General features: G+C 35.6%; 2 long non-coding RNA genes across 2 annotated transcripts in view; both read right to left on the bottom strand.

Moving 5' to 3' along the window:
* The window catches only part of LOC116419593, a 362,614-nt gene that overhangs the window by 32,964 nt on the left and 311,650 nt on the right, over window positions 1-18,000 (bottom strand). The window lies entirely within an intron of this gene.
* The window catches only part of LOC116419686, a 98,735-nt gene that overhangs the window by 5,796 nt on the left and 74,939 nt on the right, over window positions 1-18,000 (bottom strand). The window contains exon 3 of the long non-coding RNA XR_004230002.1: window positions 144-192. This is a non-coding gene — a long non-coding RNA (uncharacterized LOC116419686). The remainder of the gene's footprint in view (window positions 1-143; window positions 193-18,000) is intronic.

Raw genomic sequence — 18,000 nt, forward strand, 5'->3', positions numbered from 1 at the left:
TAATAAAGCATCCAGTTGGTGAGCCTAGGAGCTCTCTAGTATTCTCAAGCAATATGGTCATTAGAAATTCAGAGCCTAAGGAACTTCCACATCAAGAAAGGATTTTTTTTTCCATTTATTTAAACAAGTTTCTAAATAGTTACCTGAGACTGGAAAGACAGGGAGATTCAATATAGGCAGAGCGGCTATATTCTGTAGGGACATGATAAGAAATAAGAAAGGAGGTGGAGTCACGACCTTAATTATAAAGATGTCATAGCAATAATATTGCAATAAAATGTGCGCTATTAGAAGGTCTAAAATCCATCTCTAAGAAATACTCTCTAAACAAAAGTCAGAAACAATATACTCTAAAGTGAACCAAAGACATCTTCATGTCAGGGCAAAAGAAGGTATCAATGTACCTTGCTGTTTTGAAGGGATTTCCCCCATCGCTAAACATTCATCATGCCTCCGAAACCGTCCATTTTCACCTGGGCTGATCATTCTCCACGCAAATGGGGAGAAGAGAGAGACCCACCTAATTTCAGTGGTGACCCGCAGCAGATTGTAATTCACACTGCCAGAGATTAAAAGCTCTTTCATTACTACCCTGTGACACTGTCCTTACAGGCCGTAATTCTAGCCGGTCAAGTAGATCTTTAATTTCCAGACCTCGTCAGCACACTGATTATCTGCATTCCGCAGACATCTGCAGAAAGCAATCCGTGAGTGCATATTTCATGGCTGAATATTTTTACATAACATCAGCTGGAGTCCATCGTTGGAGCGCTCCCTCCATGTGTCACAACCCAATCCATTATTTCAATAAGTGACTTCAATTAGTCATTTTCTCCCTTACAGTCAAGACAGCTAAAACAGCATGAGCCACTCTGATGAAGTTTGTAATACAAGGCAGGGAGAGGAGTTTTTTTTAAAAAAGTGATCTAGGATAAGACAGGATGCCAACAACATCAAAAAAGAACCTCATCTCTTCCCTGCATGTTCATGAGGGAGAATGAGTGTTTCTAGGTGAGTATACAAAGAAGGTAAAGAGAAAAATCAATTACTTTATATTCTCAATGGATGATCCCAGAAAGATATTCTCCTCTTACTAGGGCATGTTAATTTTTATTAAATAATATCTTATTATGCATCATTATATTAAAACCCATGAAAATGTAAATTAAGGATTTTGTCAAGATTCCTAAATCTTAACCAAAAGTATAGACTGTAAATAAATATGAAAGAAAAATGCATCTGACTTTAAGTGTATTGGTTAGGTGCTAAATGAATTAAAAGGCATGTAACTAAAACTAATTAACCATGATCGCCTGGGGTCAAATCTTCCTTGTAGGATAAGCTTCTCTTAGAGATGGCAGAAACATTCCAGTTGAGAAAATAATGTCCCATATCGCTGGCTTTGAGGCAATTCAACTGAATAAATATTTACCGAATACCTACTATGGGGTGAGTAGTCATGCTCTAGATGTCTGCAGGTTTCAAACAGACAAGGATTACCTAATTAGAAATACCTAATATTACAGATGAGTCCCAAATGATGTATATAAATTGTGACTGAATCCCAAAGGCACATCCAAACTCACAAAATATTAGTGTTAGAAAGGACCTGCAGTCCTTTTGAAAACTGGAATTGGAATCAGAAAAGAGATTCAAAACTTATCTTTGGTACTAATCACCTGGGTGACCATGAGCCTCAGTTTCCCTCTTTGTAAAAGGAGAGAGTTGAACTAGAAGAGAGTTCAGCTGTAAATCTCTGATATAATTCTATGTCTTCAGGTCATAAGATGGTTACATTCTAGATTTCACCATTACCCACAAGTGTCTACTTGCCTAGTTAGAAACTGTGACATTCTCCTGGTTGACCATAAGCTCCTATTATTCTAGGGAATCTGTTATTCCTTCAGATGTAGGTCAAGAATCACCTTTTGCCAAAAGGTCTCCCCAAGTAATAATACACAATCTTCCTTATATTTGACTACTATACACAGAATTGTATCTATTCACTTTATACTTAAGCTATATATGGTGTGTATATGTATATATGTGTATGTATACATATATGCCATATGTATATTTAATACCTGTTATATATACACACGACTATTTTCTGCGTTAGACTGTAAGCTTCTTGAAAGCAGGGATTGTTACATTCATTATACTCGCATCCTGTGTGATTAGCAAAAGTGCCTGGCACATAGTAGATATTTAATATATGCTTGCTGATTGTTCTATCAAGCTTAACCCATAAATTGCTAGAGATGAGGAACCAAAGACCCAAATTTCCAGGCCTCATTGATGTTGGATGGCAGAAACAAAGATGTATAACTGGGTCCTCTGGTTCCAAATATAATGTTTTTTCCATTGGACCTTATTCTACTCTTCTATATGACACCTTGTAAACCTTGTGATTCCCCATATGTGTTGGGGTATCAGCAGAACACACTGCTAATATCTGAGACGGAATGGCACTCAGATCTTTTTATCTCCAGTCTCATTGTTCTATCAAATCCCAACTCCTCATTTTTTGATCATTATAGACAAGTTTTGTTTTTTTTTTTTTTTGCTACAACCCAACATTTCCCTGTTTTCTTATGCCTTACATTATTATCATTGTTCTTAGAAAAGAGTAAAAAGATCACTTCTAAAAGTTGTGATGGAAAATGTGCTTCTTCCAGAGTTTATTTCAAGGCAGCTCTTGAATTTGAGGCGTTAGTGAATTTTTTTTCATTTTCCTAATGTTGACACTGAACTTCAACTGTAGCATAAAGCAGGGTTTCTTTTACTTTTTTCCACGTGATCCTTTTTCAACCAAAAAATTTTTATACAGCCCCAAGTAGATAGGTATCTAAATCAAGCATTTATTGATAATAAATCATAATTTTGTGTCACCCACATTCAGTTATGAGACCACATATGGGGTCATGACCCACAGTTTAAGAAGCTTTAGTGTAAAGACTACTCAATTTTGCAGTAAGAAAAGCTAGATTCAGATCCTAGTTCTGCAATTTATTACGTGTGACCTTGACTAGGTCATTCATTAACTTCTCTGGACCTCAATTTTAAATGTGGGCTAGAATTATATTACCCATAAAGTCCTTCCTAGCTTTAAATCTCTCCTCTTTTTATGGAAATGCATTCATCATTTTTGGCCCCATAGATCCATTAGCAACTCTCTTTTCCCACAGTAAACTCAATGACATTCAGATGATTTTGAAATTCAGGATGTCCTGACCTTTATACCTACTAAAGTCAAATGTGTTCCATAGAAAAGATTAGACTATGAAAGAGACTCCTCTATACCAATAAGGTACCCAAATATAGTGTCTGCTTTTCTATTATCAACAGGGGTAATAATAAAGAACCTGGGTTAATGATCTTGAAAAGGTAAGCAAGAATAGATAGTAGAAAAATAGAATTTTAAGGAGGGAGAATAATAATACCTTTCTGCTTTTCTTTTTTATTGATATTTCTTGGATTAACATCACCTTATAGAAGGAAGTATTTAAGGAGCTGATATTAAGGAGTGTAATATTATCTGAAATTGAAAGTTATCTAAGAAGCCCATATAAGAAGGCTTTGTATGAGGTCATTCAAGGAAGTGGTAGTCAAAGGCTAGAATATTGTGTCCAATTTTGGAAGTGACAGTTACACAAAGTCACTGAGAAACTAGAGCATCTAGAAGAGTCCAAATGAGGCAGGAAGAGTATTGAGTTGAAGCCTGATGATCATTTCAAGGACCCCAAATGCTTAGCCTGTCAAAGAAAATGCTGGAGAGACATGAGATCTGCCTTCAACTCTACCATTTGGAAGAGGAATTAAGGTCAGCCACTCCTACTGCTTAAACCAGGACAAAACAAGGTGCCATGAGCTGAAGTTTCAAGGAGGAAATTTTAAGCTTGATTTAAGAAGAACTTTCATGATAACAATGACAGCTGTCCAAAAGCAGAATCAACTCTCTGGGAAATGGGATCTGTTTCTGCAGGGTTTCCAGCAAAGTCTAGAGGTTCCCATCCACAGATACGATTGGTCTAATTCACCTCTGGAATTCTACAATTAGTGGTTTCCAGCTTTAAGCTCTGGGTATTTTCTCTGGCTGTCCCCCTTGCCTGGAATGCAAGGGTTCCTTTCTTATCTCTCCTTATTTCTCCTATTGACTCCCTGGCTTTCTTTAAGTCCCACTTAAACTTCCATCTTTTAAAGGAAGATTTCCCAGCCCCTCTTATTTCTAGAATTTCCTCTTTGTTAATTATGCCCTTTTTACTCTGAATATATCTTGTTTATACATATTTATTTGTTTCTTTTCTCTCCACTAAACTGTGTGCTCCTTGGGAGCAGGAACTGCTTTTTGCCTCTTTTTATATCTCCAGTGCTTAGCACAGTACCTTGAACATAGCAGGAGCTTAATAATTGTTTATTGACTGACTGAGATAACTGGATTATGGGGCAATAGAAAATACGGGACCTAGAATCATGACTCCCAAATTTAAATCTCAGTTCCATTACTCACAATAGCTGAATTGGTTGAAAAGTGTATTGTTAAATATTACATACAGTTGAGCCACTTATAAGGGATCTTATAATTTTTTTAATACACCCAAGTGTGAGAAAGTGGCAAAAATCCAATAGAGATGATTCAGTGGATCTTATAGCCATTGAGCCTATTTTATGTTAAAATTACTCAAAATCCAGGGGATTTAAAAAGAAAGCCCACATCCCATTATTATAGACTTGCTCTTGGCCCACTTTTCCTTGGATTGAATTCAGCGCCTCCTTGTCAATGACTGCCAGCCCAGGAAACTAATGGAATTCCATCCATGGCAACCTGAGAAGGAAATTGTGGTCCAGACTCAACAATAACTTAGCTCACCTGGCACCTTATCCTACCAAGACATCTCAGTGTAATAATGGTAATTTAATAATGTAGCCAGCTGAAGCTCTGCACACGGTTGAAAGCAAAGGAAAATAAATGAGGCTCACACTCTGAACAGAGGGGACATTCTCCCAGAGCTGCCTGCAATGGGGAGATACCCGGTAATGAAATATCCACTCATCGCTATTCATTATGCAGGAAGGAGGCCTCAGAAGGCAATCCCTAAAGGTGACGGACTCAAAATGAGAAAAATAAATTCAGCTTCCAAGCTGAGTGCATTTTAAACGGTTCGGCAAAGCTGCCCATACATTATCCGTGGAATTGAAGTGGAAGTTTCTGTCAGGTGTCAAGAAAAGTAATTAGCTCCTCTTACCTGGGCACATGGACTATATAAATAGCTATCCTTAGCTTTATCTACTTATGCATGATCCTAAGCACAGAAACTTTATTATAACAGAGTTCAGTTTTCTGTGACTTTTGCCATAGAATAAAATATAAGTACATAAAAGTACACATATACAATATGTGTATATATATATATATATATATATGTGTGTGTGTGTGTGTGTGTGTATACACATGAATGTTTATAGCTAGATATAAGTATATATCTAGGTATACTCACACATATGCAGATATATACACGGACACATTAATATATACATATATGTATAGTGTGTATTGTCTATGTATAGAGATATGTGTGTATGTGTGTGTGTGTGTGTGTGTGTATTTGAGATGCTCAACAATCCAGCCTGCTACCTCTTGGGAAATGGCTATCTCTAACTCTTAAAAATTGACCTTGTCTATATCCCGGGAAACCTTGGAAAACGGCTTCACACAAGATGCACATGAAGAGTGAGAAGGTTCTCCTTTTCAGTAAAAATCACTGTACTTGCAAGAAATTAATTACATTTGAAGGAAAAGATTTCTCTTGATTTCTATTTAACTGTTATCTACTCAGAATGGGAAGTTTTGCCCACAAACCACCAAGGCTCTATTTGACTCTTCATTTTGCTAATTTGTTAAGCTAACAATAATTTCTTCTCTCAACCGCCTCCTCTCTCTGCTTGCAACATCAACACAACAGTGATTTTCCTCCATTGTGAGTTCTTGAGACGAGAATCCTGACAGGTAACACAATGCCATCTTTGATCATTTTTGAAACTAGTAATGAAATGTCAGAGGAAACGGTTCATTAACCTGGGGAAATGCACTTTGCATCCTCTCTGAGTCAATAAATGTTCCATGAAAGACACTTTCTGAGCACTCAGAGATCTAGAGAAAGTCACATCTTAGAATAAAATTGGGTCATTAAAGATCTGAAGATCACGAAACTTAAGCAGGTACACTGTCTACATCTTTTTCTATTGACCATAAAACTCTTGTGATTGGAGATGGTGTTTTCTATTAACAAATTTTATTTATCTTTGCTCATGTTATACACTGCTCCACCCTTGCCCCAAGTTCATGCCCACTAGACAAGAAACAACTTGAAGGCAAAGTCTATCTTCTGTTTGTATCCCCACCAACTCAAAGGGTGCCCTCCTTGTTGGAGGATCAGAGGTCACCCAGTCCTATCATTTGATATAGAACACAACAGAGAACTAAGAGATTAAAATGGCTTGTCTAGAATCATAAAGCTACAAGAAGTAAAGGAAACTGTAGGCACCAGGGTGCATAGAGCACTGGATTTAGTAATAATTAGTAAATAATTAGTAGCTGTGAGATGTCCTATGTCTGCCTCAATTCCCTCACTTGTAAATGGGGATAAAAATTGGGGGTTATTAAATAAATAAATAAGGAAATGATCATAATAATTATTAAATTAAATGGGGAATGATAATAAATAATAAACTTCCCAGGGTTTTTGTGAGAACCAAATGAGATACTATTTATAAAGTGCTATACATATGCTATTATTAATATTTGCTAACCTGGAAGTAAATTAAATAACACTTGTATCATCTATAAATAAAGTATATGATTACATAAACCTATTTCAGGAATAGCATGACTTTATTCCCAGAGGCTTCTTTTATGAAATACCTGAATGTTCCAAAAATTACTTTTTAAGTGAGATAAATAAGTTTAGACCTATGACATGATATCTATGCAATTATAGACTTTTCATATTTGAAGAATGTCTAAAATTCAATTAAAGATGTGTTCAATATATATGCCTTAGTGGAAATCATGCTGGATTTGCAATCAGGGCAGACTTGGACTTCTAATTCCATCTCTGATGCTTGCTGTGTGACCATGGCAAAGTGACAATCTCTCTGAGGATCAGTTTCAGTTTTTCAGTCTGAAAAATAGGGTGAATAGTATCTGTGGCCAACTCCTTCATAAGGTAACTGTGCAGATTCAATGAGTGAATGTTTACAAAGAGTTTTGCAAACCTTACAAAAGTTCTACAAAATGTCAATGATAGAGTAGAAAAAGTACTGGTTTGGGGAGTCCGAGGGAGTCTGATCTAACCTTTAATATGTGAGTGATCTCAGAGAAGTCATTTTACTTTGTGTAAGCTCCATTTTCTCGTCTTTAAAATGAGGGGGGTTGGACTAAATGGCCTCTTGTCTCCTTTCCAGCTGTAGAGCTGTGATCATTTACTTTAAACTCCCAAAATAGACTTTCTACCTGGGAGAAAAAAAAACATCTGAAAATTGCTTTCTCCTCTTTCCATTCATTTATCAATGTTTAGATCAGTGGTTGGCCAGTTCAGTGTCTCGGAGGGGAAGCATTCACCACCTGCCAGGTCAGTTGAAGGCAAGGAAGAGGGAACCTATTAGGGTTTTAAGTTATGGCTCCTTCTGAGCACAAAACTGGCCCACCAAGCCACAAGTCAGCACCCCTGACTCTGGACCAGACCTCCCTCTGCCCAGGGAACCCCCTCTGAGTAGAACTCAGGTTTTCTAGTTCGAGGGAATGGGATGGTTTCCTGCTGCAGGTTCATCTCAAGGGAATTCACTGCAGAAGCTGACGGTCCAGCAATTCTATTAAACTCTTTCAATTTCAGCATTTCTTTAAAGCACTCAGCAACCATACTGGTGGGGGCTATTTCAATTTCTTTGTGGATGGTGAAAAATATAAAAGAACACTTAAATGACTATTTTTAAGGAGAGTCCACAGCATGGGGCCTAATTATTGAGGTATGTGATAGATGTTATGGATTTTTACTGAAGCAAAGGGGCTTGATCTGTACAGTTCAGAAAGCAAACAGCAGCCAGGCCTGTGTGTGTGTGTGGAATATGTCAAGTCTAAATATAGGGCCAAGGATTAGCACAGGTCAGGTATTTTCTTTCTTCCTTCCACCCTGGCTCTCCATTCCAGGGATATGAATGAAATTTCTTCACCTAAAGGGATGCCCCAGGAAACAGACACATACATCCCCTTGAGATTCAAGCACCCCCAGACCATTCACCCTTTGATGGGGTCTTTCTCACATGAAAAATTCCATCAGAAGTAAAGACTGAAGTTTGAATCCTCTTTCTGTAATTTGCCACTAAGGGACCAATGGCTGACTTTATCTCAATGTATGTGTCAATTTCTCATCTGTAATAAAGGGGGATAGACTAGCCATAGTTTTTTAAATTTTAAATATATTTATACACAGTTGTTTTCATGTCCTATTCTCTCTTCCCTACCACCACAACCAACCACCACCATTAACTTGGAAGCTGCTTGAGGTCAGGGACTGTTTTTTGTCTCTTTTAGCACCGAGTCTGGCACAGTCGATATATAATAAATGCTTGCTCATCAGATGTAATGGGGATAAACTAGAACCATTCCCAATAAGATCAGGGGTGAAACAAGGTTGCCCACTATCACCATTACTTTTCGATATTGTATTAAAAATGTTAGCTTTGGCAACAAAGAGGAGAAAAAGAGATTAAAGGAATTAGAATAGATTAGGAAAAAAATCAAATTATCACTCTTTGCAGTTGATATGATGGTATACTTAGAGAATCCTGGATAATCAACTAAAAAACTACTAGAAATAATTTACAACTTTAGCAAAGTTGCAGGAAACAAAATGAATCCACATAAATCATCAGCATTTTTACATATTACCAGCAAAGTCCAGCATCAAGGGATAGAAAGAGAAATTCCATTTTAAATACTGTAGATAATATAACATTTGGGAATCTAAATGCTAAGGCAAAGTCAAGAATGATATGAACACAATTACAAAATACTTTCCACACAAATAAAGTCAGATCTAATCTTTTGGGAAAATATCATTAACAATTCAGACCATTTCCAATGATCTTATGATAGAGAACTATCTGCAACCAGAGGAAGGACAATGGGAACTGATTATTGACCACAACATAGCATTTTCACCCTTTTTGTTGTTTTCTTGCATTTTGTTTTCTTTCTCATTGCTTTTCTTTTGGATTTGATTTTTCTTGTGCAGCATGATATCTGTGGAAATATGCATTGAGAACCTGTACATGTTTAACATATATTGGATCACTTATCAACTGGGGAAGGGAGGAGAAGGGGGGGATTAGAACCTAGGCTGTTTTAGGGATGAATGTAAAAAATTATCTATGTATATATTTTGAAAATTACAAGTTATAATTTAAAAAATGCTTGCTGACTTGTTGACTTGAAAATGATCCTAACTCCCTACTTGTGCTCATATAGTTCTCCCTATAGGTTCTCTTCCCATCTATTATCCCCTTTTTTATATTTCCTTTTAAAATACAATTTCATTTTTTTCAACTAGTAAAAATCTATTTTCTTTCTCTCCCATCACCCTTCAGAAAAAAAATTAAGAAAAATCCTTGTCACATATATGCATAGCCATGCAAAACAAATTCATATGTTGCATGATGAGCCATTGTAATCACTAACTTCAAGACCAGGCTGAGTTCTCTTGTCAGAGATAAGCTGGTAAAGCTGAAAGATTCTGAACTGAATTATCTGGGCCAAAGTCTAATGTTGCTCTTGTTTTTCTCTGATCAAATCATTTAATCAACTTGAGCCTTAATTTCCTCATCTGTAAAATGAGAGGAGGTATTGGACTAAATGGCCTGAAAAGTTTCCTCTTGGTCTCTATTTGGGACTGGAACATTTTTTCCTTTAAAATAAAATTCACTCATCTCTAAGCTTTCAATCCTTAATCGATAAATAAATATTCATTAAGCATCAGGCATTTTGTTAAGCACTAAAAATACAGAAAGAGGCAAAAGACAAGCCCCTGTCCTCAGTGAGCCCAAAGTCAAATCAAGACCTTGTTCTGGTCATAAAAAGCAATGAAACTCATAAAGAATATATTTTTTAACAAAAAAAAAATACTGACTCACTTTTTTTGCAACTCATTACATACTCTTGGGATAATGTAATAAACTACACATGCGCAACATAGAGGCAGTATGCTTGAAATGGTTATATTTTTTGAATTCATACTGCCTTATTTCCACTGGGGCAAACCAATGGCCATTTTTTACACTATTATAATGTCAAACAATGTAAAGTCAAATATAAGTGATCACTTCCCAGGATTCAGTAGTTTGTTTGGGACACAATCATACATAATCCTATTTATGTGGGGGGGGGGAAGACCTAGTAGGAGGAGAAATGATGACCTATAAACTCAAGATGATTCAAGACAGATAAATTAATCAATCAGTTATTATATAATGCTCAGAAGCATTAAGTTCAGCACTTAGGAAGGGGCAATTATTCTGTGCTCTGCCCTGACTATAGTACATCTGGAATATTGGGTTCCCTTCTGGGAAGTGAAGGTCCTGTATCACCTGGAGAGTTCCCTGAGGACAATAGTCAAATTGGTGAGAGTACCAGAAATCAGAAGAGAACAGAAGACTTGGGGTGGGGTTGGGGGAAAGGTAATGTGTGAGACAGATTAGACATGTCCTATTAAACAAGGGATGGAATAACAGTAATAGTTTTTTGTTTCATATAAAGGAAAACCTCCTAAAAATAAGAAAATACAAAAGTGTAATGAATTATCTCAGGAACTACCATGAGCACCATTACTAAAAGCATTCAAGTAGATGAGCAATCAATAAATAGTATTAAGCTCCTACTATGTGCCAGTCACTGAGCTCAGTACTGGAAATACAAAAAGTGGTAAAATATAATCTCTGCCCTAAGTAGTTTACAGTCTAAAGGGGGAAATATGCTAACCAATCAATATCTATTGGATATTGACAACTTTTTAATATCAATGGATGATCATTTGTTGATGAAGCTAGAAAATAAGATTCTTGTACAGAGAAGTGCTAGACTAGTTAACTTCTGAGTTCCCTTCCCCCTCTGCCCTAGGGCATATGAGAGAGCAAATAATTCTATATATTGGTGCCATTGCTGAATCAGCCTTATCTGTCAGAAAAACAATGGTGGCTAAATCAGGATTCCATCCACTATTTTCTCAGCTCTTCCAGGACTGGAAAAGGGCAAGGATTAGGGCTAGAAACGGCCTAATTTGAGGTTAATTAAATATATATGTAGTGGTGACAAGCTTTAATCTCCAACTTGTCATGCAACTGCAAACATTGATTGCGGATGCAGCAATCTGTAATACCCGTGGAAGAAATCTTGGCCAGAATGAAATTAGCACTTTCAGCAATCTACCTAAAGTGCTCACATTTAAACTGGGTGAGAAAAGATGAAGTAAATCCCTTGTCACAGATAATGCCATCAGAAATTATAGCATATGAAAAAGAAATTTGAAGAGAATAGGTCAGCTCCAACACCCTATATAACAGATATGTTTGTATATATATGCATATGTATATAGATATTAACAGATATTTATATATAATTATGTATATAAATGCTTTAAATATGTTTCCATATACATGTGTGTAAATGTATGCAAATATATGTTTCTATATATGTGTCTATACTGATGTATATATAAAGATATATATGTATTTATATATATAATGTGTGTGCACAATACACACATATATAAATTCCATCCCTGCTCCTTATCACCCCTGTACCCATGACCAGGTCGATTAAATTTTCTAAACCTTAGTTTCCTCCTTTGTAAAATGAGGAGGTTTGAATAGAAATGGAAAAATAATCGCAACATAATTGAAATGGTAAACTGTAATGACTAAACATGGCCATAAAGAAGGGACGAGAATACATCTCCCTTTTTCTGAAGGGTGGAGGACTATGGGTATAAAACAAAGCATGTATTGTCCATTTCAGCTAATGTGTCAATTTACAGAGATGTTTTTATCCTCCTCTTTGAGGAAGAGTATATTGAGGAAATGAAGGCGATGTAAAAACTAGATTTTTTAAAAACAGCTTAAAAAAGAGAGAAAAGAGTGAACAAGATATTTTCTAATATATCCATTCTGCTAAAAGTCTATGACCTATTGCTATCATATTATACTGCCTTTCAAGAAATAGTAGGGAAAAATATGCTGATTATATTGAATAAGAAAACAAGAGCTCTCTTCAATTATTTAAGTATTAAGCACCTACTGTGTTCCAGGTACTGTGCAAAGTGCAGGGGATACTAACAGAGATTAAAAACAGCTTTTGTCCTTAAGGAGTTTACAATCTAATGGAAGAGATGAAAAGTAAATAAATATATGCAAAACAAGCTATGTAGAGTATAAATAGTGCCTGAGAAATGGGAAAAGTAAGTGTATGGAAGACTGGAACAATAGAGATATCATAGCAACTAGGTGGCTCTATGGTGCACCCTGGGCCTAGTATCAGGAGTTCGAATTCAGGCTCAAACACTATAGAAGCTGTAATCGAGTAAGTCCATTGACCTCATTTGCCTCAGTTTCTTCAAATGAGCTAGAGAAGGATATGTCAGATTATTCTATCTTTGTGAAGAAACACCACATGATGTCACAAAGAGTTGAATGTGACTGAAAATGACTAAATAACAACAAAGGATAACAGCTTTAGAGTTGAAATTTTGTAGGAATAACATAAAAATTCTGCATGTGATTGTTAAAAATCAACTACATAAGTACAAAATGAAAAGTCACCTGTATTAAAAACAGTGCATATTAAAAAATAACTACAGGTTTTAGTTTACTTCATCTAAAAGACAGTTAACACTATGGCATGGTCACTAAAATAAAAGTAAATGCAATTTTAGACTATATTAATAAAAACATGGAGAGGACAAAAAGAAGATTAAGAATTCCATTATTTTCTGCGTTGGCTGGTCCACATCTGGTATAATATTTTTATTTCCAGGGACAAACACTCAAAGGAGGCCATAATTTCATTGCTGTGGATAAGCACTTGAATGATAAGAGATTATAATTCATCTATGCCTTCTCTGCTCTATAACTCCTATCAATACTTCCCACAAAATTTCCAAAGATGTCTTCACAATGTGTTGGATCTATCTCACTTCCTCCTGACATTGCCTTGTTACCAATGAATTGCTCTGGATGTTGACTGGTTCTAAAGCTCTCGCTTTTTTCCTCTATAACATTAAGCAGATCAATTAATGTCTCTGAACCTTACCTTCCTTACTTGTAAAATAAGAACACTGGATTAAATGGCTTTCTAAGGTTTTTCCAGCAGGAAATCTATGATCAGTAATTTATAGAAGGAGAAATTTATTTTTAAAAATTTAGTCAATCAGGGTTGAGTGACTTGCTTAGGGCCACACAATTAGCATCTTGAGGCCAGATGGGAAATCAGGTTTTCCTAACTGTAGCCACTAGTGCCCTAGCCACTGAACAACTTAATTGCCCCAAAGAGAAATATTGGTAATACTAAGAGGTAGGAAACCTAGAAGGTGAAAGATAAAAAAATCATGTTACATGGGAGAACAGTTGAAGTAATTGACAGTTTATGATTAGAGTATCTAATCCAATAATCAATCAGAAAACATTAAGAGCCTACTATATGCCAAATCTACATTGGCAGAGGATGTTTTTACATATAGAGATCCTTGAATCATTAAAATCAAAGATCTAGGTTTAAAACAAGTCAGCTTAGACCTATATGTCACACCCCATTCCAAAATAAGATAAAATTGATATATGATTTGGGCATAAAGGATGATGCCATAAACAAATTAGGAGAACAAAGGACATTTACCTATCAGATCTTTGGAGAAGGGAGAAATTTATGACCAAAGAAGAACTAGAGAACATTATGAAAGGCAAAATGGACAAGTTTGATCACGTTCAAGAGAAGTACAAAGCTGGGGAAAATTTTTGCAGTCACTGTTTCTGATATTTCTAAATATATAAAGAACTGTGCCAAATTTATAAGAATACAAGTCATTTCCCTATTGATAAATAGTCAAAGGATATATACAATTTTTAGATGATGAAATCAAAGGCATCTGTAGTCATTTGAAAAAATGCTCTAAATCGCTTTTGATTAGAGAAATGAAAATTAAAACAACTATGAGGTACCATCTCATACTTCTCATATTGGCTAAGATGACAAAAAAGGTAATGATACATGTTGGAAAGGATGTGGGCAAACTGGGACACTAATGCATTGTTGGTGGAGTTTGAAATGATCCAATCATTCTAGAGAATAATTTGGAAGTATGCCCACAGGGCTATAAAACTGTGTATATCCTTTGACCCAGCAGTCCCATTATTGAGTCTGTATCCCAAGTAAATCATAAAGGAGAAAAAATGACCCACTTGTGCAAAAACGTTTGTAGCAGCTCTTTTTGTGGTAGCAAAGAATTGGAAAATAAGTAGATGCCTATCAACTGGGGAATGGTTGAACAAGTTGAGTACATGAAGATAATGGAATATTATTGTTCTATAAAAGTATGAACAAGCTGATTTTAGAAAGACCTGGAAAGATTTGCATGAATTGATGCTGAGTGAAACAAGCAGAACCAGGAATATATCGTACACAATAATAGCAAAAATGTGCGATAATGAACTAAGAAAGACTTCGTTCTTCTCAATGGTTCAGTGATCCAAAGCAATAACAATAGACTTTAGATAGAACATGCCATCTGCATCTAGAAAAAAACTGTAGAGACAATATAAATCAACAACATGCTATATTAACTTCTTTTTCTGTTTTTTTTCTCTCCCATGATTTCTTCCTTTTGTTCTGACTATTCTCTCCCAATATAATTTATAAATCAATGTGTATTAAAAATAAATAAATATTTTTAAAAGGTCTAGGTTTAAAAAAAAAGAATCTTGGGGAGGGGTGGGGTGGGGAAGGGGGCTGAGAAGTACTCCATAGCAGAGTTAACAGGTCTCTTTAGAATCTTTCATTAGAAAACCACTTATCACAGACTTTCTAGGGCTTTTTCATTCACTGCAGAGTTGACGCTCCCTCTCAATCAATAAGCATCTATTAACCATCTCCTCTATGCTTAGAAAACTCAGAGAAAAGGGTATCTAAAGACCAGTTTCAAAATATACATATCCATACTATGGCAAAACACCTAACATCTGGAACACTCCTCACTATGATGGTGTACTTCATAATGGAACTCTGTCAAATAGTTAATTAATCTGAAAGTCACTCAATCAACTGTCTTGTGATTAATAGAGTGGGTCCCCTTTCTGTGGCAGCTACTGAGCTCTATTAAAAATTAAATAGTTTTCCATCCAATGAATAGCTATTGAAAAAAGGGTTCTGATTTTAATAAGCAATTAAGTAATAGAGAAAGATCAAGTATCTATTAACTAAGAAAGAACCTATCAACTCACCTTCCAAGTCATTATTCACTCATTTATAATTTCCCTCCTGAAATCTTTAATTATTCAACTGAGAAAAAATAGTCCTGAGTAGAAGATAAATAATTCTAACAGTTCCAGAGCTTGGTTAACAAGTGTGTGATTGTGAAAATTGTGTGTGTGTGTATGTGAGTGTGTGTGAGTGTGTGTTTGTGTGTGTGTGTGTGTGTGTATGTGAGTGTGTGCTTGGGGTAGTCTTAGGGGCATCTACATTGCTCCTTTGTGCCCAATGAAGAATACATTAAGCCAGATCAATAGGCAACTAAAACCCTATATGTAAAATGTAAGGGTCTATTCACTGAAAAATTACGAACCATGCTATAGAACTTAGCCAGGTCAGAGCTAAATTAAATTATTGATCTACATCTATTTTTCTCCTTTCTGTGCAAGGATTTCCTAAATTGTTTTGTCATCTACCTAGAAAATGAATCTTTTCATTCAAAGACCAACATGTCTGCTGACCTATGACTTTCTAAAATTAACCCTCTTGTTTGCAGCAGATAGCAAGCCATTAATTTTATAATATGATTTCAGTTGATAGAGACACATATATTCTTACAGGCTCATTCGGACCCTTTTCTCCCTATCATGGGAATTGGTATAAATAATGTAATTTGTTTCTTCTGTCTTTTGGGGTCAAAGACAGAGACAGCATGGGAAAAGGGGAGAAATGAAGTAAAAAAAATTAAAAAGCTATTTCACTTAACCCTATTCCACAAGTTATTATCAAGGTGCATTCAATTGAAGAGACTAAAATACAGACAGTTGACCAAAAAAAAAAATCAATGATTTCACTTAGACCCCCTAAGCAAAGGGTGAGTCAAACAAATCTCAATGGATTTCAGTAATATTTTCAACCACTTACTACATGGTTCACCTCTTTTCATGTGTTGACCAATCTTCTGAGAGCACTTTTATAAATGTAACTCTTCGATCCTAAGAAAGCGATAAGCATGTGTCCCAAATTTAGGTTTTATTCCATTGGCTAAAATCTGAAATTCTCAAATTGCTGTGAAGAATGCTCCATTCCAAGGACCCCATGCTCACAGTAAGGAGGAAAGCAGTTCTTTGTAAAGCAAAGAGTTTTGATTTGAGGTTGTACTTAACCAGAACCTTTAGTCTCTAGAGGAAATGTTTTCACTTTCACAGAATGTCAGCCTAAGAGGTTTCTTCAATTACTCTATTGGAGGCATGGACATTCTGACTCATGTATGAGATAAAGCAGAAATTATCTTTAGGTTGCATTAAGAACATGTGTGCCAAAATACAGTAAAAAGATATTTTAGAGAGAAAATGGGGCAGGAGATATGGAAAATGCACCTCCCAACCCCAAGGAGCTAAAACAGACCAGAGCTTGACTTCATGGGGAGTTAAAACAAAAATAAATGATCCTCCTCCTTACTTTATGATACATATTAGATTCAAAGGTATAGATCTCTTCAATGCAAGGACCTCATAATCCACCAAACTTGCTTACCTAATCTCATTCTTGTCCACATTTTTCAAAATGCTAGGGACCTTCCTTTATGACACAAGGGAGGTACTTGGGCTGTGCACTCAACATGTTTGACCCCACTTAGATACCAAAGCACCTTCATTTTATTCCATTTTGATATGTTTGGTTGGGTTGGGTTTTTGGTGCAGAACTGGAACTTTATCTGTGTAATAAAATCTTGTTTAAAAACTCCTCCCAATAATGTAAATCAGCAGCTCGCTTGTGTAATTTACAGTATAGGAGCATTTTGAGATGAAATGTTTTGCCTGAGTTTATACAACTAGTAGATATGAATCCAAGTCATTCTGACATGTGGGCTGCCTCTTCATATATATATATATATATATATATATATATATATATTATACGAATATATACATACACACATATATGTATACGTGTGTATATATATTTGCATATTATATATGTATGTATGTATGTCCATATGTATATATGTATACATATGTATATATGTATACATAGATGCATATATATACACAAAGTTATTATACATATAAAATATATAGTCATATATAAAATATGTTCAATTTATAATTATTACATCAAGTAAACTATGGTATATCACATAATTTATTATATATGATATTGCCTCTCATGCTTTTAATTTTACAAATATTAAATTGTAACATCACATATAGATTTATTGCTTTCCCTTTAGAGATGGTGCAGTATAGGGGATACAGAGCTGGCTCAAAGCTAGAAGAACGACTTCCAATACCACTCGGTACATAACCCTAAGCCAGTCATATCACCTTTAATTTCTCTGAACCAATGGCAGCAAATTCAATAGAAATGGAGGCAAGCAAAATACACATACAGATCCCTGCTAGAACATGTTGACTTAGAAAACCACATGGTAATTGGCTCTAGCCCATTGAAAATATAGTATGAATTTCAATAATGCAACTACTCCAGAG

The sequence above is a fragment of the Sarcophilus harrisii genome, chromosome 1, assembly GCF_902635505.1.
Source record: "Sarcophilus harrisii chromosome 1, mSarHar1.11, whole genome shotgun sequence".
Taxonomy (NCBI): Eukaryota; Metazoa; Chordata; class Mammalia; order Dasyuromorphia; family Dasyuridae; genus Sarcophilus; species Sarcophilus harrisii.